Source organism: Nyctereutes procyonoides, unplaced genomic scaffold (assembly GCF_905146905.1).
Source record: "Nyctereutes procyonoides isolate TBG_1078 unplaced genomic scaffold, NYPRO_anot_genome, whole genome shotgun sequence".
Classification (NCBI taxonomy): Eukaryota; Metazoa; Chordata; class Mammalia; order Carnivora; family Canidae; genus Nyctereutes; species Nyctereutes procyonoides.
This window is the reverse complement of record NW_026575159.1, coordinates 4,746,943-4,772,004: the sequence shown is the minus strand read 5'-3', so window position 1 is coordinate 4,772,004 and position 25,062 is coordinate 4,746,943. Positions and strand designations below refer to the sequence as shown.

Here is a 25,062-nt window from a genome sequence, read left to right as displayed (position 1 = left end):
GGCCCCATCTACAATCCCATCTCCATCAGCCTCCAGCTCCTCTGGTCATCACTGCCCACTGATGTGTACCCAGGGTCCCGCTGAGCTCTCATAACACTCTGCACACCTTTTACAGAAATTCACATTTCGTGTCTTTGACCACAGAATCTGGGTTTCTGTATTATCTCCACTGCTTCAGCTTAAGAGTTTGAAGACTTTCTCTGTTAAGACCCACATTGTAAGTGCAGAGCTTCAAAAGTCTTTGTTGACAATGCTGAATGAAGTCACTTGCCACAAAATTAACTGTTTTAAAGCTCACCTCATATTCAGTACTATTCTCATTCTTAGGAAGGTAAGCAATATCTTATCCAAGTAAGTATGATATTGCTTAGGAAGTTTTTCTTCTTAAGAACTGTGGCAGATGTTGCTATTTCCTTCCCAATATTCATTACCCCTGAAGCAATGTACATAGCTATAATTCAGAGCTCTTGAATTCTCTTGAAGCTCTGAGACACAAGTGAAAGTTGCTCTTCAGGATTTCCAGGAAATCTTCAAGAAATCTGTAAGGGAGCTGGGAGGTAAGCTCTTTGAATTTTTATTTCTTCCTGGAAAGTAGGTGCAATGGTTAGAGATCTAGCAGCCTTCATGGACCATGAAGTAACTTTAAAGAGGCTACAACATATTGATAGAGAAAACTTGAGTTTCTTATGTTCACAGACAAACCAGCTCTAGACTTCCTCTTTTATATGAAAAAGAAATACTTTTTAATTTTCCTTAAAATGCCTTAAAATTATAAAATAGTTTTTAATGCCTTAAAATGTTTAAGGCATTATTTTTATTTCTGTGTTTATTTCGATTTAGTGCTATTTGTAGACAAATGTATAGAGAAGTTAATTTAAGTGAAAGTATCCTATTAAATTGTAAGTGGCATAGTAGAGGCAAGACATAGGAATTCATTAATACCTTAAGACCTTTATAAAAGACAAAACCAGTTTCTAGTCTTTATTAAGGTGGGTTATTAATCACTGGAAAAATAGGAAATGCAACTCAAAACTGTCATGAGCAATTAATTGGAAGATATGAGAGGCAGCTTTGTAATGGGTCAACTTTGCTAGACTGAACTACATTTCTCAGAATTCCTTTTTCTGTATGTTTCCAGATGGGGTGAGCCACAAGGGATATTTTTGTAAGCTATATGGAGGGCCACTTTGTAACTTACAGATGTCTAACTCATTCACATGAGGCAACTGTCAGGCTTCTGAGGGCTCCACTTTCCTCAGGATTCTTCTTCAGTGTCTCTGAATCCTGTGGCAGGCAGGTGTGTGTATTTAACTCTATGAAGAAAGGCCCTGATTTCTGCAGATTCCTACATCATCAAGGTCAGAGGCAATAGGAAATGGCACAGGTTTCAGGCTTTCCTTGTGGATTCCAGATTATATTTATGGATTCCAACTTTTTCTTTCTCTCTCCTACTGTATCTCCATCTTCCCTTCCTGGGAATGGCTGCCTAATGAGTGGACCTGAAGCTTTAACACAAGATGCAAAGACAAATATCTTGCAGAGACCACTTAACCAGATGCCACAATTATAGAAGGTGCAATACCTAGAATTTGAGGAGCCTCAGTTGTTCAGTCAGGTAAGTGTCTGTACATTGATTTTAGCTCAGGATGTGATCTCAGGGTTGTGAGATTGAGCCCTGTATCAGGGTCTGCAATGGACATAAAGACTGCTTAAGATTCTCCCTCTCTGCTTCTCTCCCTGCCCCTCTTCACTAAATAAATAAATAAATAAATAAATAAATAAATAAATAAATACAGAATGGGTCAATTTGATATGAAAAGTCAAAAATAAAATATAAGCAGACAGAAGTAGAAAAGGAGTCTTGTGTGTCATTCTTGATCTCTTAATTAATTCAACAAATATTTATTGGGTGATACATAAATGCTAGACATTATGCTATGTTCTAAATTAAAATGATGGGTCCTTGCCAACCTGGTACCAGTTCCAGGTACTGGTGATATAGTGATGACCAAACAAATATCCCTGTCCTCATGGAGTTTACATTCCAGTTGGTTGTGACAATGAATAGACATATAAAGTATATATGTATGTATCAGATCATAGTAAGTGAAATAGAAAAGAGCCACATAGAGACAATAACCCCTTCACTGCCTGGTACTGGGAAGGATTTAGAGACAATGTATACAAAGTGCCTGATCCACAACAGACCTTCTATAAATTGTAGTTTTGTTGTTTTTATCAGGATTGTGTCAGAGGGATTAAAAAAGAGAGATAGAGAAGATGTGATAAAAACCCTTGGAAGTGGAATCATTAGAACTCAGTAAATGATTACTCTTTTACTTAAGGGAAGATGCAGTAATGGGATGTGAATTCTAGCCTCCAGCCTATGAAGACTTTCAAGAAAATAAAGAAATAGTTATCCGTATAGTTAAGATAGTAAAAGAAAAACTTCATTAAGTAGGAGAATCAAAGAAGATAAAGCAGTCTGGAATGTGGCAGAGAAATGAACATGAGGAGGAATGTGAGCCATTCAGAAGATGAAGCCCTGCATCCACTGCTGAACTTGAATCTCAGAAGAGCCCCTACAGGAAATTTAAACAGGTAAAAATTCACCAATTGAGTCACTTTTGTTTGGAGGGACCCAACTCCAAGCCTGTATAAAATTCCATGATCTTCTGATTCCAGGATGCTGCTTCTATGGGTACCTGGACTGGCCTATGAAGGAGATCAGGAAGGTAACCTGGCTTGTGGTGGGACTTAACTGAATCATGGGCCACTGTGGCTAATGGTACATCTGTGTGGCTCTAGAGATGGGCTCCAAGCTTCCCTGCAGCCGCTGCTCACTCTTTAGATGCCATACCTATTTGCCCTTAATGACTAAATGCACAAGGTAGAAGCAAGGGGAAAGATCTCATTACCTTCTTTAAGACACTTTTGTTTCTCCAATGAAGAAAACTGAGTAGTAGGTACCATGTTGTTGAGGGAGTCAAAGGAAGAGTTTGGCAATTAATAAAACCAAGTAAGATATGATGGGCATGATTGTTTCAGTAGGAGTAGTGTAAATAATAATTACACTTTTAATAATTGTACCCAGATGCACATCACTAATCATCTCCCTGTGTGGCGAAAGGTGACACACACTGCAGAATTAGGGAGAGACTAAGGACAGAGTGGGAAAGGCAGGAGAGCAGGATAGAACTTGGGGCCAGGGAGGGGGGCTGTGACAAATGCCTGATGACAGCATGGCTGGCTGAGTGAGACATCCTCAATTATACCCACATTTATACTGAACTATGTGGAAAACAAATTTTCAGTTTTCTAATGGAAAACATATTGATGTTCTGGCAACATTTCTTTGAAGACAACCTATGAAAAGGTTAAGATGAAAACAATCCTCTGGTTTAGAGCACCAAGGAAGCACATTATTAACACAAATATTCAAAATAGAAGGCAGTGAGACAGAGGCAAAAGCTATTTTTGTTGACCCTGGTATGTGCCTGAAATGTTAAATGTCCTGATGTCCTATTTGGGAAGAGAAGTTACTGAAGACTAAACATACCTGAAACCTGGAAATGAATTTAGATTAAGGTTTTCAACAGTAGATTCTATTAGGCTTGTAAAGAAATTAATACATAGAGAGGTTAGGCCCCTTTCCTAAACTAAAGGCAGAGAATAAACACAGCGTTCTTTAGGATAGCCTTGGTTGACCTAGACCCAGGATCACTTCCCCCAAAGCCTCTGTATTGCTCCTTGAGGGCCATAGTCAAATTTAGTCAGTATCTTGCCCTCTCACTGAAGGCAGTGATTGGTTCAAAGTAATAGCATGATACAATACTTTTTAAAATACTTGGATTGTGCCAGGTATTGTTCTAGACTTTTCTCCTGTATCCCTCCATGTAGTCTTCATAACAATACAATGGGGTGGGATGCCTGGGTGGTTTAATCCATTAAGCATCCAACTCTTGGTTTTGGCTCAGGTCATGATCTCAGGGTGGTGAGATGGAGCCCCATGTCAGGCTCTACCCTCATGTGCTTAAATCTAGAAAGTCCCCAGAAAACTGGGACTAATGGATCACCACCTGTAAATCTAATTTTTTATATGATTTAGAAGAAAGCAAAACAACTGTTGTTGGTTTCAAAGGCCATGTGTTTATATAGGGGGAAAATCATGAAAAGATTAACATGCCATTAGGTGGGTTGTCACCAAGAGTGAATTAAAAAAATAAATGAAAATATTTATTACATTAAAAGTTGAAGGACATAAACATAGCAAAATGTGAATGCTCCTCTTTCAACTCATTAATATCATGTAATCATAAAGTGTAGGAGCACAGAAAAGTTTTGAGTGGAGGGTAGTTAGTGACCAGTGATGTTTGAAATATTGTTTATAGACAGATGGGATATTTTTCTCTGAGTATTTTATGAGAATATGATGAGGATTAGAACAACATCCCTGTTTTTCACAACTAAATTGAAGTGTCAATGGAATTTTGATAATTATAGTTGACTCTTGAACAACATGGGAGCTAGGGGTACCAACCCCTGTGCACTTAGACTTGAAAAATCCATGTATAACTTTGACTCCCCCAAACTTAACTATTAATAGTGTATTATTGACCAAAAACCTTGCTAATAATATAAACAGGCAGTTAATACATATTTTGTAATGTTGTATGTATTATACACAGTATTCGTACCATAAAGTAAGCTGGAGAAAATGAAAAGTTAGTAAGAAAGCCAAAGGAAAATCCATTTATGGAACTGTTCTGTAAAAAAAATCTGTGTGTAAGTAGAGCCATGCAGTTCAAATCCATGTTGTTTAAGGATCAACTGTATATGGCTATGGAGGTGGAGAATTCAACTTCCTACTTCTTCAAAATATTAACGACAGCTAACATTTACTGAAAACCTACTCTGTTCTAGGCACTATTTGTTGTTCCACACTTAGCCTTCACCACAACTCTGTGAGGGAGATGCTGCTATTACCATATTATATATATGGAGAAATGAAGCATGTTTCACATGCCCAAGTCTATGGTAAAGCTGTGATACAAATCCAAGCCACACGGCTCCAGAGTCCATGTTTCTAACTTCTCTGCTACACCTAGGTAAGGACATGACAGGAAGTGTTATTTATAGGCCCTCACTTTGAAATAGTTTCCAAATGTCTGAGATGTAAAGTATCTGGGAAGAGCCATAAGGAAGAAGAGCTAGTGGAGGATTAGGGGTGTAGCTGGGAAGAATTACCCACAGACATGCAATGAGCAGGAGTTTTAGAGACACCTTTCTCCCATTCTCCTCGGGTCCTCATCACGCAGTCTTACCTTCAGTGGCAGCCTCCTTAGCTCTTGTGTTGTTTAAATACCTAAACAAGACTAGAAGAAACGGAAATCCATGAAGCTCATCACTGGCCCTGCCCCTGCCTTAGTTTCCCTGAGGAAACCTGTGGTTCATTCTGTACCTTATTTCTTTTTTAAATGGAACTTTATTGAGGCAGATTTTCCAGAATTGGAATCTGGAAGATTATGGTTAATTTGTGATAACAATAACAACATTCTTGGAGAAATTTTCTTGTTTAAATGTTTCACATTCAAGAAGAGATTAGAGAAGGTTCTCTACCTCTGTGATTATATTAACAGCCACAGATGTCAATTTTTTGTCTATAGAGTAATATTTAAATGTGAACCACAGTAAATAGAATACATTCATTTTGAGTTTCTTCTGTTTAGAGTACTTTAGGTGGGCTTTTCTATAGGGATAGGTGATTTTAGACTTTTCCCCATGACAATGAATCATCCCTTTTATTCTGAAGGAAAGACAAGTACTGATGTATGAGCACCAGGACTAAAGTTGCTATATATCCCAAACCACTAATTGCATATTTCCAAAAGGATTATGTAGAATTGGCACTTTGTGAGTAGAGAAGAAAAAACAGAGGCTTTGGGGTTAGAATTCGATTCAAATCCTGGTTGCTCCTCTTCTTAGCTGTGTCATTGGTCAAGTTTGTCTTCCTCACTTTCCCTACAAGGTAAATAGAAGTGATAGAGCCAACCTCTTGAACTCATAGAAATGTGAGAATTAAACTAAATCATGGAAATATAATAGTAGATAGTAGACAAATAATAGACATATATTTATTACATGGACCTCCTATGGAGTCTCCTAAAAGCTTTAGGCTTCCTTATGGGCAAAAATTCATTATTTGTAGTAGGGACAAGTTTGTCAAAGTCTCCCCTGCCTCTGGACTTAAATCTATCTTCTTACACAGACATCAATTTGCATGTGCTCTTCCATCCTTAGATGCTGATTTGCTGAAAGAAATGTTGCGCTTATAGATTTCATTCAAATAGGCTTTGATTCTAAAGCAACTTGTGTGATTGGAAGAACCCTTGAATTTTAATTGCTTCTTACAAGCTGATCAGGAAATATTCCCACATATGTGCCACATGAACTCAGCGCTTGCAGAATTAATGTCCTAGTAATTAAGAATTAAGACATTTAAAAATTCTTAGAGTTAAAATATGAGCTTATAGGTTAAAATGAATAGATGCTGGCAATTGACAATTTATTTTCTTCTACCTTCTCCACAAGTGTATCTGAACAAGACAATAGGTACCTAAGAACAATAGGTAAGGATTAACCATTTCTTTCCTAGTGTACTTTAAAATTAATATTATTATCATTAAGTACTCAGATGGATACACATGACCTCACATGCACTTGTTTTCCCATTTATGTGAATCGCCTGGAAAAACTCCCAAAGTACAATTGTTACTAATACATTGTAAATAATTCAGATTTTCTTCCTTTAAGGGAGGTGGGGAATTCTGAAGGCAATTACAAGAAACTGAATAATGGTTGCCCTTTAGAACCTACTCTTCAGTCTTCCTGTTTCTTTTTTTTTTTTTAAAGACTTTGATTTTTTTAAAAATTTTATTTAGTTATGATAGTCACAGAGAGAGAGAGGGAGGCAGAGACACAGGCAGAGGGAGAAGCAGGCTCCATGCAGGGAGCCCGACGTGGGATTCGATCCCGGGTCTCCAGGATCGCGCCCTGGGCCAAAGGCAGGCGCCAAACCGCTGCGCCACCCAGGGATCCCAGTCTTCCTGTTTCTTCACTTTTATCCTTGTCCTTTTACATCTTCATTAGAGACATTTATTATAATTGGACATTTCTAATTGAAATAAAGTTCTCAGAAGCTATTGCTGCAAGCACAAGAGAGAAAATGTTAATTTTCAGATTGATTAACAGTATCTTTAAATTATAGCACGATTTTCCAAACTTCCCAACCATGAAAATTCAGATAAAGTCACTAAAATTGGAGATAATTGTAAATACATTGTATTTCAAATCTCACATGCGCGTATACCCACAATGATAGATTCATTTATTGATACCCCCATAAGTGCAAATTGACATAGAGAAGGTGGTTTAATGTTTTATTAACTAGATATTATGATATGCTAGTGATTGTTTATCCAGCCCATAGAAAGGGAAACAGTTTAGTCAGCAAGGCATGATGCCAAATGATTGAACTGAGCAGTGATTGGACTCAATTAGATTTCTAGCTTTCAGATCTTATAAACCCCTTTCTATTCAATTCTCTTGCTAGTCTGGGCTATTTTCTGTTGCAGGAACTTCTGTTGCATAGTCTTCTTTGCTTTTTTTTTTTTTCATGGTTCTGCATATGCTGTTCACTCTGCTTGGAAGATTCTTTCCTACCCACTGAAACGTCCACATTCCCTGGCTAATACTTTCATGCGTCTAAGATTCAATCATCCATTCATACATTTGATGGTGAAGTACAATCCAGCACTAGCTCACATGCAGGGTGTGGGTGGGAGAGGGATTTCATCATGAACAAGACACTCATGAACAAGTACAGTGCTTGAGATATTTGTAGCTCTGGGAGAAGGAGGTTTCTCCATCCCCTTCCCTTCCTGTTTCTTCTCAGCTTTGTCATTGATGGGGAGAGTCTGTTAGTCTAATAACTTTGACATTAAAAAGAAAGACAATCAAGTCAGACACGGCTTTGTTTGCTTTATAGATTAACCTACCTAAGAGATCTATAATGAACCCACATCTCTAAGAGTCCACCATAATCCTCTCATAAAGGAGCCAGGAACAAGGCCATCCCTGCTTTGACCTTTGGTGCAGCACTACCTGTGTGGAGCAGAAACCCTAGGTTAGTGGCACAAGAGTAAAAAGCCCATATGGTAAGAGAATAGAGGCAAATCCCAATATTCACCCATCCTCTAAATGAGAAGTCTCTCGTAAGAGTCACCAGTTCATTCTGCTCTCACTATGATGTATTACAATTACCTGTCCCTTTGCTCATTTTCCCCACTAAACTCTAAGATCCCTCCTAATCTTTGTGTCCTCAGAGTCTATCCCAGTGCTTAGCACGTAGCAGACACTCAGTAAATATCTGGTGAATTAATGAATGAACCAAAGCAACCACCAAGTGTAATCGTGAAAGTGGCCTGCTGCACACCTGCAGAAGAGCCACTCGCCCAGACCATAGTGCGAAGTACTGATTAGAGTTCTCTATTGAACAGCCATATGCTGTGACTCTGGAAATAAACTCATAATACTACTGTTTGATAGATAGTAATATGACAGTGTGTCTAACTTCAGGTGCTAAAAGTATTCCACTTCCATTTTTAGTGCTTGGTCATACATTTCAGGCTGGGGGAAAATAGATGGGAAAACTTGTCTGTCCATGATACCCCACAATATACAATGTAGTCTACTCACTGCTGGCATATTGAAAATAACATGGAATTTAGACTCAGCAGACATGGGTTTAAGATCCTGTCACTTAATGGGTAGATAACCTCAAGAACATTTATTCTCCATGGCATGTCTCAGTGTCTTCATTTGTGATACCAGGGTAAAAATATCTCGCTCTCTTATTTGCTGTCTAAAGGTCTTTCCACTTTTGTTTTCTCTATAATTAGGTTTTGGTTTTACTGATATTCTGCATTGATTTTTCTATTTCATTGATTTCCACTCTTACCTTTTTTCCCCTTTTGAAGATTTATTTGAGTAAGTGAGAGTATACATGTGTGCATAAGTGGGGGAAAAGGGAGATGGAGAAGGAGACTCCCTGCTGGGCTCAATCCCAGGACATCCCTGAGATCATGACTCGAGCTGAACTTAGACACTTAATGGACTGAGCCACCCAAGTGCCCCTACTCTTATATTTATGCATGATTTAGGTTTAATTTGCCCTTCTTTTTTTTATTTTTTTTAAATGTAGAGATAGATCATTGACTTTAGACAGTTCCTAGTTTCAATAATAAAAAAAGAGGGTATCTTTGAACTCCAACAAAAACATTTTTGAAGTGTATTTGTCAACATATACATAAAGCTATTAGTAGATAATTGATTGAATATTTAAAAACATTTTTTCAAACAAATTTTCTGGAATTTTATTTTGGCTAGATTAAAAACAACTGATCAAAAGTTGTCCACAAATAGCTTGTTATTTTAAAATGGATGTCTAGGCATTAAAGAAAGGATGGCAGATTAGAAAAAACATTGAGCTTCAGAGCAGAAAATCTGAATTTTAGTCCAAATTTTCTGAGTGATCTTGAGCAAGTTATACCTTTCAGAGGTGTGCACATTATGGCTCAAGGACCTGTATTTTGTGGATCTGCCATCTCTTTCGTGGATACGATTCTACTGGAACACAGCCACAGCCATTCCTTTCAGTCCAGTCTATGCCTTTCACATTCCAGCAGCAGAGCCGGATGGTTGTTGCAAAGCCTTTAATGGTCCACAGTGTCTAAAATAATTACTCTCTGTCCCTTATAGAAAAAGTTTACTGACCACAGCACTATTGTCCTAGCTTCTTTATCTGTAAAATAGGAATGATAGCCTTCACTTCATAGGGCTGTTGCCAGGACACTTACTTTGGTATATTTGTGTGAAAACTTGGTACAGTGCTTAGCATATGGCCATGGTGCCAGTAGGCTTGTTCAATTGGAATCTAAAATCTCTACCCACCACCCAGTGATTGATTTGAAACTTTTCTTTTAACCTTAGGTTTACAAGGTGAAAACAATCATATGTTAGAAAGTAAAATTTCACATTTTCCTTTTTAAAAACACCATTATTTGCTTGTCAACATGACTCTGCCAAACAATATAATCTTTATCCATCTTTGTCATAAATAATTAAAATATCCAGAGATTTTAAATGCCATGGCTGATGCAGTGTGGAACTCCATAGACTTTATGCAAATAGAAACGGGATAGGATATGTCTGAGTTTTTAAATGGTAAAGATCATAATTTTGTTTATACAGCAGCAAACAAAAAAGCCTATAATATAAATCAGGATTATTGGTGGTTCTTTCTTGAATGATATTGTTAAATATACAGCATTATTTTTTGCTTCTGTGCTTGATTAGAAATATATTGCATGGAGAATAAAGTGATAATTTGGAAAGAAACAGGAGAATTCTGCATAAGGGACTGTTGTGGCAACTGCATGCTGTGTATACTATAATTCTTAGCTAGTCACGCTGATTATAGCAAGTAGGTAAATAAGGAGAAGTAAGTCACCAGCAGCTATTTCCTCCTTGCAGAACTGCTTTTATTAAATTGTTCTCTACTGTGATCATCAGCCTATATTAAGGTAAAATATAAGAACATTAGTAAGCACATCCTGTCTGATCTTGGGACAGTAATCATCACGTTCATCATGATAATTTGCTGTTTCTGCATTATAAACCCTGTGCGTTGAGGAACTGATCAGGTTTCCCTCTGCCAGTGAACTTGGTAGAGTGCTCAGGGCCAAATTTGTGACTCAGTTGTAGTAAACCATACGGGTCTTTATGATGTACATTTTACACTCATTCTTAGTTGTGTTTTATATCCTTTGTTTCTTTCTTTTGCTCTGCTTTTATTTATGCTTTTGAAGTAGTTTATGTAGTTCTGCAAGCCACATTCAATCTTTTCTGGAATAAGGTTAGGTATAAATAGGCAATAGGGAAGTGGATAGGCAATTTCCAGTAAAGTGCTAATACGTCTTTTGGTTCTCTCCTTGAAATACCTCATAAGGAACACAACAAAATAATTCCCAGCTTACCACTTGATAAATCTTATAGTTTAAAGAGAAACATTGAGATGATATGGGAACCACACGCTGGGGACCAGGCTCTCTGAGGGGAGGTGGTGCCTTGGTTCTTGCGGGGCCGCAAGGCTGTGCAGCTGCCAGGTCTGCTGCCCCAGAGCCCAGGGGGTGGTGGGAAAAATGAAGAATGAATTTGCTGCTGTTATCTTCTTCCTCACAAGGCGAGTTCAAAAACATGGTAAGTGGAGAAAAGAGGCCATTGTAAGATTTCCTGAGAAATTGAGTCTGCTACTTCCAGAGAAATACAAAAATCAGTGATATCCAGAAAAGCCATCAAAAAGACAGGCCTACAGATATATTCGTGTCAGTGAGTTTCACAGTTGATCCAGAGGTCCTGAGCCTGTGAGAACAGGGGCATCTTGTATGTCGACCTAGGTTGCCAAAAGCACTCCCTCTGGGTGGGGAGCCATGGGAGATGTGCTGTCGGGATGGAGAGAAAAACAATGCATTCATTGGTGCTTTTTAATTTTTTTATTTTATTTTTATTTTTTAAAAATACTTTTTATTTATTCATTCATGACAGAGAGAGAGACAGGTAGAGGAAGGCAGAGACAGAGGCAGAAGGAGAAGCAGGCTCCATGCAGGGAGCCCACTGTGGGACTCGATCCTGGGACTCCAGGATCACACCCTGAGCCAAAGGCAGATGCTCAACCGTTGAGCCACCCAGGCGTCCTGGTGCTTTTTTTCTTTTTTTAATTTAAATTCAATTAGCCAACATAACAGTACATCATTAGTTTAAGACATAGTGTTCAATAATTTATCAGTTGCATATAACACCCAGTGTTCATCACGTCACCCAGTTACCCTATCCCCTGCACCCATCTCCCCTCCAGCAACCCTGTTTGTTTCCCAGAGCTAAAAGTCTCTTCCTCTCTGATTTCTTTCCATTCCATCTTCCCTTCCTTCCCCTATGATCCTCTGTGCTGTTTCTCGTTATCAATCTATAAGTGAAACATATGATAAGTCTTTCTCCGTCTGACTTATTTCATTCATCATATCACGCTCCAGTTCTATCCAGCTTTGATAGCATTACCTCTAATTTTCATTCAGGATCCTCTCTTTCAGATGAAGAAATAAGTAAGGAAGTAGGAGTGAAACCCACTTCAGTGACTGCAACCCCAAGCCTTTGTACCAGATTTCAGAACTGATATTCTTCCCTCCTCCAATAAGGCACCCTTTGTCCAGAAAGAAGCCAGGAATGTGCTGAGGGAATGGCCATCAGAATCACTATTCTCTTCCTATTCAATCTTGTTGTCCAAATCAGAGAATTAAGAACAAACCATATCACCCAAATCCAGTAACATGCGTACCTCCTCCTGGAAAGCATTGTGACAGGAATCACTGGATTAATCTTCACGTGTTAGCACTCTACTACCTCCTTTTGATTTGCTTGGTGTTAATGTTGAGAGGAGGTAGGATAAGCCTGACCACATATTAAAAGTTAAATGTTCATACTCATAGTAGTAAAGTTAGATGGGCCAAACCATTAAACTTATTTTTATAGAGAAGTTGTTGACAATAATCTTTCTTAAAATATATATGCACTTTAAATATATTGATAGAGTTTGAGAAACTTTATTAAAGTTAGTCAAGTACCTGAGTTTTTAATATTGGGTTTGAGTATTTATATATCGTGCATCAACTCTGTTGGATATGAGAACAGTACAGCAGCAGGTGATCTGTTCTAGCATCTTTGAGCATTTACTTTATGGGAGGTATGTAAGTTATACACAAGGAAATCTCTTTTATGTCATTGTTTAGAAGAATTGCATGAACCATGTTGCAAATAAAAATAAATAAAAAGAACTATTTAGTATATTAGTCATTTGGCTCCCTATACCATACAAAAATATTGAAATAATTTTGGCCGCAACTAACCCACTGTCTTTTCTAAGGGTAAGCCTGTGATTTAAATGCCCAATTTTCATTTAAGTATCAAAAAGAAGGAATGCTTATGGTCTATATTCAAATTATCCAGTCACACTAATTTGATTTGCTTGATAAAGATTATTGGAATTGGTTGCATTTAAACAGTTATGCAAGTGGAACTATAAAAAAAATCTATATTTTTAATAAGTGGCAAATCTTATATCACTAATTAAACTAAGTAGATATTTGTTAAGGTATGTATGAAATAGTGTTTGCAGAACTGTGGATACAGCACTGGACAAGACAAAACTCTTCCCTTGAGGAACAGCTTTCTTCTAAGAGTTAAGAAACAAATGGAACGAATTTATGGTAACATTATCTTATTGATTCTGGTCTGTGAGGCTTTTTTTTTTTAATTTTTATTTATTTATGATAGTCACACAGTGAGAGAGAGAGAGAGGCAGAGACACAGGCAGAGGGAGAAGCAGGCTCCATGCAGGGAGCCCGACGTGGGATTCGATCCCGGGTCTCCAGGATCGCGCCCTGGGCCAAAGGCAAGCGCCAAACCGCTGCGCCACTCAGGGATCCCTGGTCTGTGAGGCTTAATGCTGAATGTGTATGATACTTTTTAAGAGATCTGTTACTTACCTAGAAATCATAAATTCCTAATCAGAATTTGAAGATATAGAAGTAGGTAGATAGAAAAAAAAAAAAAAAGATGAATTTGACCCACTGTGGGCTTGGATCCCTGAGAAGCCATTGGCCTGGAGGTGGCGCTATGAAGTTTTTCTTTAAGTGAGGGGGCTCCCACTTCTCTGGAGGGTGACAAGAGAGACAGAGAATGGAAAATTAACACTGGTCAAACAAGTACATCCTGGAGGGCCAAGATTGAGGGAATACCTATAAGCAAAGTGAAAACAGAACCTGGGACTAAAGTCTAGTCAGGAGTTAGAGATTGCCAGAGGTTACCCTAGAGCCATGGCATCAGAAATCACCTCATTGTTAAAAAAAAAAAAAAAAAAGAAAAGAAAAGAAAAGAAAAGAAAAGAAAAGAAAAGAAAAGAAAAGAAAAGAAAAGAAAAAAAATAACCTTGTACTTATTTACATTGCATCTACTGTTTCATGCCTTTTCTCCTTTATTCAATTTGCTCACCTCTCAGCAAGTCTTCTTTTCCTTATCCTTCTAGTCTCAGGGAGGCTTCATCTTCTCCAGAAACCCAGGTTGAATGAAATGATCTTTATTGGTTCTCATACTACCCTGGACCTACTTCCATTATTTCTTTCACCATATTACATATGAAGTTCTCCTTCGAAGTGTCTGCCACACTCATTAGACTAAGAGGTTCTTTGATGGTGTGGACAGAACCTTCCTTCATTCTCCTCAGTGCCAAATTCTTTAGGTGCTAAGCAAAGATTTATTGAGTTAAACTGAACTGCATCAGGCAATGTTAAAGAACCAGGGAGCATGAAGGCACTATACGTATCATTGATCACATTCTCAAACACCCACAAGGCCTGGCAGGTAGTATAAATAAACAAGTGCATATTCTGTCTATGGAGGACAACTGCTCTAATCCAGATGGTTCTTACCCAGGGGAACTGCAGCCCCATATTGCCAGGTCTGAAGTTCTGGAGAAGTCAGAAGGGTCCATTTTCTAAGTCAATATTTTTATCTTAGATCTTAGTGGCAATAAATTCAGTTTTAGAGATTTTCTTTGGGCCAAAATACCCTGGCTATTTCCAGCATGGGTATGCCAGTTGTGTTGCTGCCATGATTTTTTTGCTAGAAACTACAAAAAAACAACTTTAGATATCTGAGACAAAACAACAACGACAATGGCAAACAAAAGAAAAGAAAAGAAAAAAGAAAGAAATATAGTGGAGGATTTTGGGGTAGGGATAGTCAAAGAACTGGGGGAATAGTTAAATAACCAGGTTTGAGGCAGGACAGAGCCTGGGTAGTGACAGTGAATCCTGGAGACAAAAAGTAGTGGACCGAAGAGTAGCTGGACCCCAGCAGTCTTCTGTCTGTGTCAGGCAACCAGGACTTTTGATTACCGGTGTGGCTGCCAGATGTAGCAAATAAATATACTGGACACGTAATTAAATCTGAATTTCAGATAAACAACCAATAATTTTTTACTATAAGTATGTCCCGCACAAACCTTCATTTTAGCAAGTCTAATTACTAGGAGTCAGAGTCTGAGTTCCCTCCTTCATTTGGGTCACACATCTATTCTTTGTCCCCTGAATGAACCATCTAGGAACACTGCACATAATGGTAGAGAGACTTCTAAAAGAAACTTGGGGTCTTCAACCATAGGAAAAGGCAAGAAATGTTACGATGTCAAAACGGACCATTCTCTCTCTTTCTCAATCATCAACATATATATACTCATTATTGTCTTTTTAGATACACTCCTAAGAGGGTTATACTAAAAATATTTTTTAAATGTTGATAAGTCTGGTAAAGGTTCTCTTCTGTGCTGCATGTTATCTGTTCAGTGGCTGGATTATAGGCAGGAGGTCTGTGGTCCCAGTGGAGGATCCAAGGAAGTGCTAGAGAGGCACGAGGAGCTCTTGTTAGCAGCTGTTTACTGTGCAATATACAAGTATTACATGGCACAAGGACAAACCTTAAGAAAGTGATTGTCTTTGTTTAGAAAAATACCTTGATGGGATGTTTTGACAGAGTTGGAGTGCTGCTATGAAATAACGGAGGAAGAGAAGGCGAAAACAGTCTGTGAGAAGTTAACATGAAGCTGAATCCATGCCAAGGAAGAAATTGGAGAGGAGATGAAGAAGCAGCAATGTGAGGATGCACACAGCCACTGGCTGGGCTCTGTGGAGAAGGGTGGTCATTGAGGAACACCTGACGGCATGGGCGCTAAAGGACTTCTAAATGGTAATGTTTAATATTAAAATTTAAATTGGTGGTTGTGCTAGTGTAGCATACCTTATGAGAGTAGTTTTGGAAGAAATAATATAAAAGGAGGTATGTTCTGCATGTGGGTTAGTGCAGACAGGAAAGAAGACAACAGTCATGGGAAGTGGGATGTGAGTGAGCTTGAGAACTCATGGATGCAGAACTATAGAATGTAGGCACCATAGGAGATGTGAGCTGTTAAGAATTCCTTTGAACTTCATGTGTATGGTGGTGGTGGTGGGGAGTCTAGCATTTTACAAAAATTTAATTAGATATCAGAGTACAGGGTGAGTCCAGCTGCCACTTGAGTCATATATATAACCTAGGTGGATAATTTATATTATGCAGTTGTAGCTTTTATATTAACCACAGATTCCTTCTTTCTCGAGACTCTTAACATCTCCGCTGTCAGGAGTGGGCTGACTGTCTCAGCCCTGTTCCTCATTCTCAGAGTCTTCTCTTGTGTCATTCTTTCATCCCAAATCTTGCATAGCTCAAATCTTAACTCTTCCTCTTTCTTGTAAGTTGCATCAGTTCTTTATTGCCCTGTGTTTATGTAGAGTCTAGTAATTACAAGGGCTAAGTTAATGGAAAGATAATACATATGCTCCCACTCTTGCTGCTACTATCCATACTATTTTATTTAGTTAGTTTTATCTTTTACCTCTGCACATTCCACCCATTTTAGAGCATATGACTAAGATCATGGGCCTCTTGGGTCAGACCATCTGTATAAAAAAATCTTAGCTCTACCACTTGTTATCAAGCTATGAGTACCCTCTGTGCCTCAGTAGCCCTCTCCTATAATTTAATGAGGTTATTATTTTAATAGGGTTCTTATTTTAACTGGGTCTCAGAATCATAAAATTGGATGAATATGATTGTTGATTTATGACTAATTCTCATTAGTCATAATAATTCCATTATTACTCCATTCAAGGCAACTTTTTAAACCGTCTCTCTAGAAGACTCTTATGAAACCATCCAGAAATGCAAAACTAGGATGCTGATAATAACTGATTCTATCTGCTACCCCTTTGTCTCTCTTATCCATGGCAACTACCATCCCAGATGTGGTACTTACCATTGTCTCTCTCCTGGTAGTACACTTCTATTATGTTTCTTTACCAAAACGTTTTAGTCATTTTAAAATTTATAAAATGAAAATGTCAGACTAATATATAAGCTTTTTATGACTTATTTTTGAGAATAAAAAATAAATATTAAATGAAGGCAATATTATCATTATCAAAGAAAGCCCAAAAGAATCTACAATTAGCAATGATGAAAGAAAGAAGTTACCAAGGAGCATATTCATTCTTATACAGCAGGAATAGTTAAGAAAATTTAATGAAAAAGAAGGTTATCTTTTGGCAACAACAACAAAAAATCAAAGATACATAATTAAACCTGACAAAAGATATGAGAGACATCTTGGGAAATCTATAGACATAATTGAAAGATATTAAAGAACTACATAGATAAAGAGATATACATGTTCGTGAGAGGAAGAACAGACTTTAAAATTAATACAGAAGGCCAAAGGGCCCAAGAGATCACAGGCACTACCAAATATCCAGGCTTGTTTAAAAGCTACAGCAATTATATTTTGGTGGAGGGACAGAAAAATAAATCAATGAAATATAGATTGCAAGACACACCCACATATATGTGGAACTTTGATATATAAAAGATGTAGCACACCAAATCATTTGGGGAAAACAGCTTTTAAACAAGTGGAGTTAGATGAAGGTTATACCTAAGGAAACAGATGAAACTGAGTTTCTCCCTATACCATACCAAAAAGCAACTGCAGATACCTCTTTAATTTGGAAATCAGTTTGGTTTTATGTTGTAAAGTGGAGCATATGCATAGACTATGATCCAGCAATTCTTCTTTTAGGTACATGCCTAGGAGAATGTCCTGTATAACCTACACCAGGAAACCTGTACAAAGAGGTTTATAGCAGCCCTGCTGCATAGTAACAAAAACTTGGAAATAACGAAATTGAAAAAAGAAATGGAAAATAAACTGTCTTATTTTGGTATGCGCTTAGAATAAAGTACTCTGCACCAGTCAACACAAACAAACTACACCTAGACACCAAGATATGGATGATTCTCAGCAATGCAATTTTAGGTGAAAAAGGCATTCATGATCATGAGAAAAATGAGCTGGCTTTCCGTCCTTTGTCTGGCTTTGCTCTCTTGGTTGCTGTCTTCACAGAATGAATTTAGGAATACTTCATCTTTCTCTTCTCTAAAATGTTTGAAGAAGATTGGATTGATCAGTACCTTAGAAAAGTTTAAGTGTACTTGCCTGTGAAGCTTTATGCACCTAGAGGTTCAGGGAAAATGCTGCTAAATGTTTAATATTCAGCTTTTGGTTATTGGTTGGGTGAAAGGCAGAGTGGCTAATCTGTAGTGCCTGACAGTTTCCTTCGTTTAGATTCTCCCACCATGACCGATTTCAAGCTACTGGTGTCAGTATGGTATCACTGAACAAGGCTGGAGATGGTGCTCCCAACGATCCACCATAACCCATAATTTCTGCTTTTGCTCTGCAGTCACTCTAAGTGCAAAGGCAGTCTCTATGTCTCAGAAATTGGAGTCAGGGGCTCTAAAAGTAATAAACCCCCCCAAAATAAAATAATAAAAAATAAATAAAAATAATCAAACCCTAGATGATGATGTGATGTTAAACCTCTCCTCACACTCCTCCCAGCCTCCCATGTGCACTGGGGAAAATGACTAGTGCATCTTTGCCTCCCTCCTTGGACCTCTTACCTGCATGGGGGATAGTGGGAGTGGAATAACTTATCCAGAATAAAATGGGAGGAAAGGGAATAGAATTAGTGGATGATGTGACACCCACAAATGTCTTCATCTACAAGGAAACTTCAAGGGAAATTATATAGAATTCTGGGGTTTTCAGGGCCCTTGGGTGGCTCAGCTGGTAAAACACCTGCCTTCTCCTTGGGTTATGATCTCAGGTGTCCTGGGATCAAGTCCTGTGTCCAGCTCCTGCTCAGTGGAAAGTCTGCTTCTCCCTCTCCCTCTGTACCCTGCCCTTCCCCTGCTTGTTCTCTTTCTCTCTCTCAGATGCTGGGGTTTTCTCTGCACAATAAACTGAGTGGGTATTTTAGAAAGGTCTTTCTGAATCTCTAGTTGGATCTCCTGTGATGTAGCAGTGGCTCTCCTTTGGCTGATCATTCCTTACTCAGTGTTTTCTCATTAGTTAATTAACATGTATTAAGAAGCAATAAATATTTGTTTATTAAATATTAATTAAATCTAGTATTTTGCTTATCTAATATACCTATATTAAATATTAATAACTTATAAAATGATAATATTTTAATAAATATTTTATAATGACATAATAGTAATTTACAAAATATGGATAAATATTCATTGAACATCTGTTCTATCCTCTAGAATAAGTATGCGTTAAGTACTAGGAAAACTGCATGAGTAAAAGAGGCACAAATATCTGTATTTCCGAAATCAATTCTCTTTCCATCCTGTTCCACAGGAAAAAAAAAACACAATTCTTTGTTTTCTTATTTATTTATTTATTTATTCATGAGAGACATAGAGAGAGAGGCCGAGACATAGATGGATAAGTGGGCTCCTCACAGTGAGCCCAATGCAGGATTCCATCTCCAGACCCGGGATCATGCCCTGAGTCAAAGGCAGATGCTCAACCCCTGAGCCACCCAGGGATCCCATTCTTTGACTTACCCAAAGAGGGGAGTGTCATCACTTTGGGAAAGCTGCGGAAACTTGTCTTAGCCTCACTGTTAAAGCAGCTCGAGTTCTCCTCTCTACCATCTTCCAGATTTCTAGAGACAAAGGTTAGATTTCAGTCTGCTGTGTCTCTAATAATGAAGGTTCTCTGGGTGGTCTTACTGAACCCCCCTATTCATCTATCTCTTAATCATTAGACTTGTTTTGAGGGGACTGGAGCCACCTGTCACCCCTTCTTGGAAGAAGAGGGCTTGGGGCTCAAAGGGTACATTTTGCCAAAGAAACTTCTTCACAGAATCCTCTCCCTCACCTACACCCTCTTGGTGATGCAGGGTCATTGAGGGCAGTGGACAAAAGAGTTCTTTAGATGTTCCACAGTGCAAAAAGTTGCTCTTATAGCACTGGGACAGGACTCACTGGCAGAAAGAGTTGAATTTGTTATTATGAGGTGCAACTGATTATTTTTAAGTTGGGGGTGGGGAGAGGGAGCAGAGGGATAGAGATAACAGAGATCTTTAAAGCAATTTCTGTATGTTTTTGTTTTGTTTTACATATGTTTAATTTTTTTGTATTTTTTTATTGGAGTTCGATTTGCCAATGTATAGTATAATACCCAGTGCTCATCCCATCAAGTGCTCCCCTCAGTGCCCATCAGCCAGTCACCCCATCCCCTCACCCACATCCCCTTCCACTACCCCTTGTTCATTTCCCAGAGTTAGAAGTCTCTCATGTTTTGTCACTCTCTCTGATTTTTCCCATTTTCTCTTCTTTCCCCTATGGTCCCTTTCACTATTTTTTATATTCCCCATATAAGTGAAACCATATGATGATTGTCCTTTTCTGATTGACTTACTTCACTCATCATAATACCTTCCAGTTCCATCCACGTCAAAGCAAATGGTGGGTATTTGTCGTTTCTAATGGCTGAGTAATATTCCATTGTATACATAAACCACATCTTCTTTATCCATTCATCTTTTGATGGACACTGAGGCTCCTTCCACAGTTTGGCTATTGTGGACATTGCTGCTATAAACATCGGGGTGCAGGTGTCCTGCTGTTTCACTGCATCTGTATCTTTGGGGTAAATCCCCAGCAATGCCATTGCTGGGTCGTAGGGTAGCTCTATTTGTAACTCTTTAAGGAACCTCCACACAGTTTTCCAGAGTGGTTGTACCAGTTCACATTCCCACCAACAGTGCAAGAGGGTTCCCTTTTCTCCACATCCTCTCCAACATTTGTTGTTTCCTGTCTTGTTAATTTTCACCATTTTCACTGGGGGGAGGTGGTATCTCATTGTGGTTTTGATTTGTATTTCCCTGATGGCAAGTGATGTGGAGCATTTACTCATGTGCTTGTTGACCATGTCTATGTCTTCCTTAATGAAATTTCTGTTCATGTCTTTTGCCCATTTCATGACTGGATTGTTTGTTTTTTTGCTGTTGAGTTTAATAAGTTCTTTATAGATCTTGGATACTAGCCCTTTATTTGATATGTCATTTGCAAATATCTTTTCCCATTCTGTAGGTTGTCTTTTAGTTTTATTGACTGTTTCTTTTGCTGTGCAGAAGTTTTTTATCTTAAATCCTGATAGGTCATTTTTGCTTTAGTTTCCCTTGCCTTCATGGATGTATCTTGCAAGAAGTTGCTATGGCCAAGTTCAAAAAGGGTGTTGCCTGTGTTCTCCTCTAGGATTTTGATGGATTCTTGTCTCACATTTAGATCTTTCATCCACTTTCAGTTTATCTTTATGTATGGTGTAAGAGAATGGTCTAGTTTCATTCTTCTGAACATGGCTGTCCAATTTTCCCAGCACCATTTATTGAAGAGACTGTCCATTTTCCAGTGGATAGTCTTTCCTGCTTTGTTGAATATTACTTGACCATAATGTTGAGGGCCCATTTCTGGATTCTCTATTGTGTTCCATTGATCTATGTGTCTGTTTTTGTGCCAGTACCACACTGTCTTGATGATCACAGCTTTGTAGTACAACTTGAAATCCGGCATTGTGATGCCCCTGGCTCTTGTTTTCTTTTTCAATAATCCCCTGGCTATTCAGGGTCTTTTATGATTCCACACAAATCTTAAGATTATTTGTTCTGACTCTCTGAAGAAAGTCCATGGTATTTTGAGAGGGATTGCATTAAACGTGCACATTGCCCCGGGTGGCATTGACATTTTCACAATATTAATTCTTCCAATCCATAAGCATGGAATATTTTTCTTCCTCATATTCTTTCAGAAGTGTTCTGTAGTTTTTAGGGTATAGATCCTTTATGTCTTTGGTTAGGTTAATTCCTAGGTATCTTATGCTTTTGGGTGCAATTGTAAATGGGATTGACTCCTTAATTTCTCTTTCTCTGGCTCATTGTTAGTGTATAGAAATGCCACTGATTTCTGGGCATTGATTTTTGTATTCTGCCACACTGCTGAATTGCTGTATGAGTTCTAACAATCTTGGGGTGGAATCTTTTGTTGGTTTTTTTTTAAGATTTTATTTATTTATTTATTCATGAGAACACAGACAGAGAGAGAGAGGCAGAGACACAGGCAGAGGGAGAAGCAGGCTCCATGCAGGGAGCCGGATCCTGGGACTCCAGGATCATGCCCTGGGCTGAAGGCAGATGCTCAGCCACTGAGCCACCCAGGCATTCCTCTTTTGAGTTTTCTATGTACAGTATCATGTCATCTGTGAAGAGGGAGAGTTTGACTTCTTCTTTGCCAATTTGAATGCCTTTTAATTCTTTTTGTTGTCTGATTGCTGAGGCTAGGACTTCTAGTACTATATTGAATAGCAGTGGTGAGTGTGGACATTCCTGTCATGTTCCTGATCTTAGAGGAAAAGCTCTCAGTTTTTCCTCATGGAGAATGATATTTGCTGTGGGCTTTTCGTAGATGGCTTCTAAGATGCTGAGGAATGTTCTCTCCATCCCTACACTATGAAGACTTTTGATCAGGAATGGATGCTATATTTTGTCAAATGCTTTCTCCACATCTATTGAGAAGATCATATGGTTCTTGTTTTTTTCTCTTGTTGATGTGATCTATCATGTTGATTGTTTCACAAGTGTTGAACCAGCCTCGCATCCTGGGGATAAATCCCACTTGGTCATGGTGAATAATTTTCTTAATATATCGTTGGATCTTATTGGCTAGTATCTTGTTGAGAATTTTTGTTTCTTTTTTCATCAGGGATATTGGTCTATAATTCTCCTTTTTGGTGGGGTCTTTGGTTTTGGAATTAAGGTGATGCTGGCCTCATAAAACGAGTTCGGAAGTATTTCATCCCTTTCTATCTTTCTGAACAGCTTTAGTAGGATAGGTATTGTTTCTTCTTTAAACGGTTGATAGAATTCCCCTGGGAAACCATCTGGCCCTGGATTTCTGTGCCTTGGGAGTTTTTGATATCTGCTTCGATTTCCTCCCTGGTTATTGGCCTGTTCAGATTTTCTATTTCTTCCTGTTCCAGTTTTGGTAATTTGTGGTTTTCCAAAAATACATCCATTTCTTCTAGATTGCCCAATTTATTGGTGTATAGCTGCTCATAATACGTTTTTAAAATTGTTTGTATTTCCTTGGTATTGGTTGTGATCTCTCCTCTTTCATTCATGATTTTATTAATTTGAGTCTTTTCTCTTTTGTTTTTAATAAGGCTGGCCAATGGTTTATCTATCTTACTAATTCTTTCAAGAACCAACTCCTGGTTTTGTTGATCTGTTCTATGGTTCTTCTGGTCTTTATTTTATTGAGTTCTGCTTGAATCTTTATTATCTCTCTTCTTGTGCTTGGTGTATGTTTTATTTTATTTTATTTTTAAAGATTTTATTTATTTATTCATGAGAGACACAGAGAGAGGCAGAGACACAGGAAGAAGGAGAAGCAAGCTCCATGCAAGTAGCCCAATGTGGGACTCGATCCCGGGACTCCAGGATCATGCCCTGGGCCAAAGGCAGGCACTAAACCACTGAGCCACCCAGGGATCCCCTGGTGTAGGCTTTATTTGCTGTTCTTTCTCCAGTTCCTTTAGGTACGAGGTTAGATTGTGTATTTGAGGTTTTTCCAATTTTTTGAGGGATGCTTGTATTGCGATGTATTTCCCTCTTAGGACTGCTTTGCTATATCCCAAAGATTTTGAACAGTTGTACCTTCATTCTCATTAGTTTCTGTGAATCTTTTACATTTTTCTCTAATTTCCTGGTTGACTCTTTCATCTTTTAGCAGGATGCTGTTTAACCTCCTCGTGTTTGAGTTACTTCCAAATTTCCTCTTGTGACTGAGTTCTAGTTTCAAAGAATTATGGTCTGAAAATATGCAGGGGACAATCCCAGTCTTTTGGTATCACTTGAGACCTGACTTGTGGCTCACTATATGGTCTATTCTGGAGAAAGTTCCATGTGCACTAGAGAAGAATGTGTATTCAATTGCATTTGGATGGAAAGTTCTATAAATATCCTTGTAATACATCTGGTCCAGTGTATCATTTAAAGTTCTTGTTTCTTTGGAGATGATGTGCTTAGAGGATCTGTCATTTGCAGAAAGTGCCATGTGGAAGTCTCCCAGTATTAGTGTATTATTATCTATGTATGTCTTAACTTTGGTTATTAATTGATTTCTTGGCAGCTCCCACATTAGAGGCATAAATATTCATGATTGTTAGGTCCTCTTGTTGGATAGATCATTTAAGTACTATACAGTGTCCCTCTTCATCTCTTACTACAGCCTTTGGGATAAACTTATTTATCTGATATGAGGATTGCTACCGTTGCTTCCTTTGAGGACCATTAGAATGACAAATGGTTCTCCAACCTTTCATTTTCAGGCTGTAGGTGTCCTTAGGTCTAAAATGAGTCTATTGTAGACAGCAAATAGATGGGTTTCACTTTTTTATCCAGTCCAAAACCCCGTGTCTTTTGATGGGATCATTTAGCCCATTCATGTTCAGAGTAACTATTGAAAGATATGAATTTAGTGTAGTTGTAATATCTTTTCAGTCCCTGTTTGTGGGTTATTTCTTTGGGATTCCTCTTTCTTTTACCGGGTCTCCCTTAATATTTCTTGCAGAAGTGGTTTGGAGGTCACATAGTCTTTCAGTTTCTGCCTATCTTGGAAGTTCTTTATCGCTCCTTCTATTCTGAATGAGAGCCTTGCTAGATAAAGTATTCTTAGCTGTATGTCCTCATTTAGTACTCTGTGTATATATTATGCCATTCCTTTCTGGCCTGCCAGATCTCTTGGAGAGGTCTGCTGTTAATCTGATAGTTCTCCCCATATAAATTTAATCTCTTGTCTGTTGCTGCTTTAAGGATTTTCTCTTTATCTTTGGAATTGGCAAGTTTCACTATTAAATGTCAAGGTATTATATGGTTTTCATTGATT

At 38.2% G+C, this 25,062-nt stretch overlaps 1 pseudogene; it reads left to right on the top strand.

The window, feature by feature from the left end:
• The first annotated feature begins 11,261 nt into the window (after positions 1 to 11,261).
• Positions 11,262 to 12,579, top strand: LOC129502378 (protein BTG3-like; annotated as a pseudogene).
• The last annotated feature ends 12,483 nt before the right edge of the window (positions 12,580 to 25,062 follow it).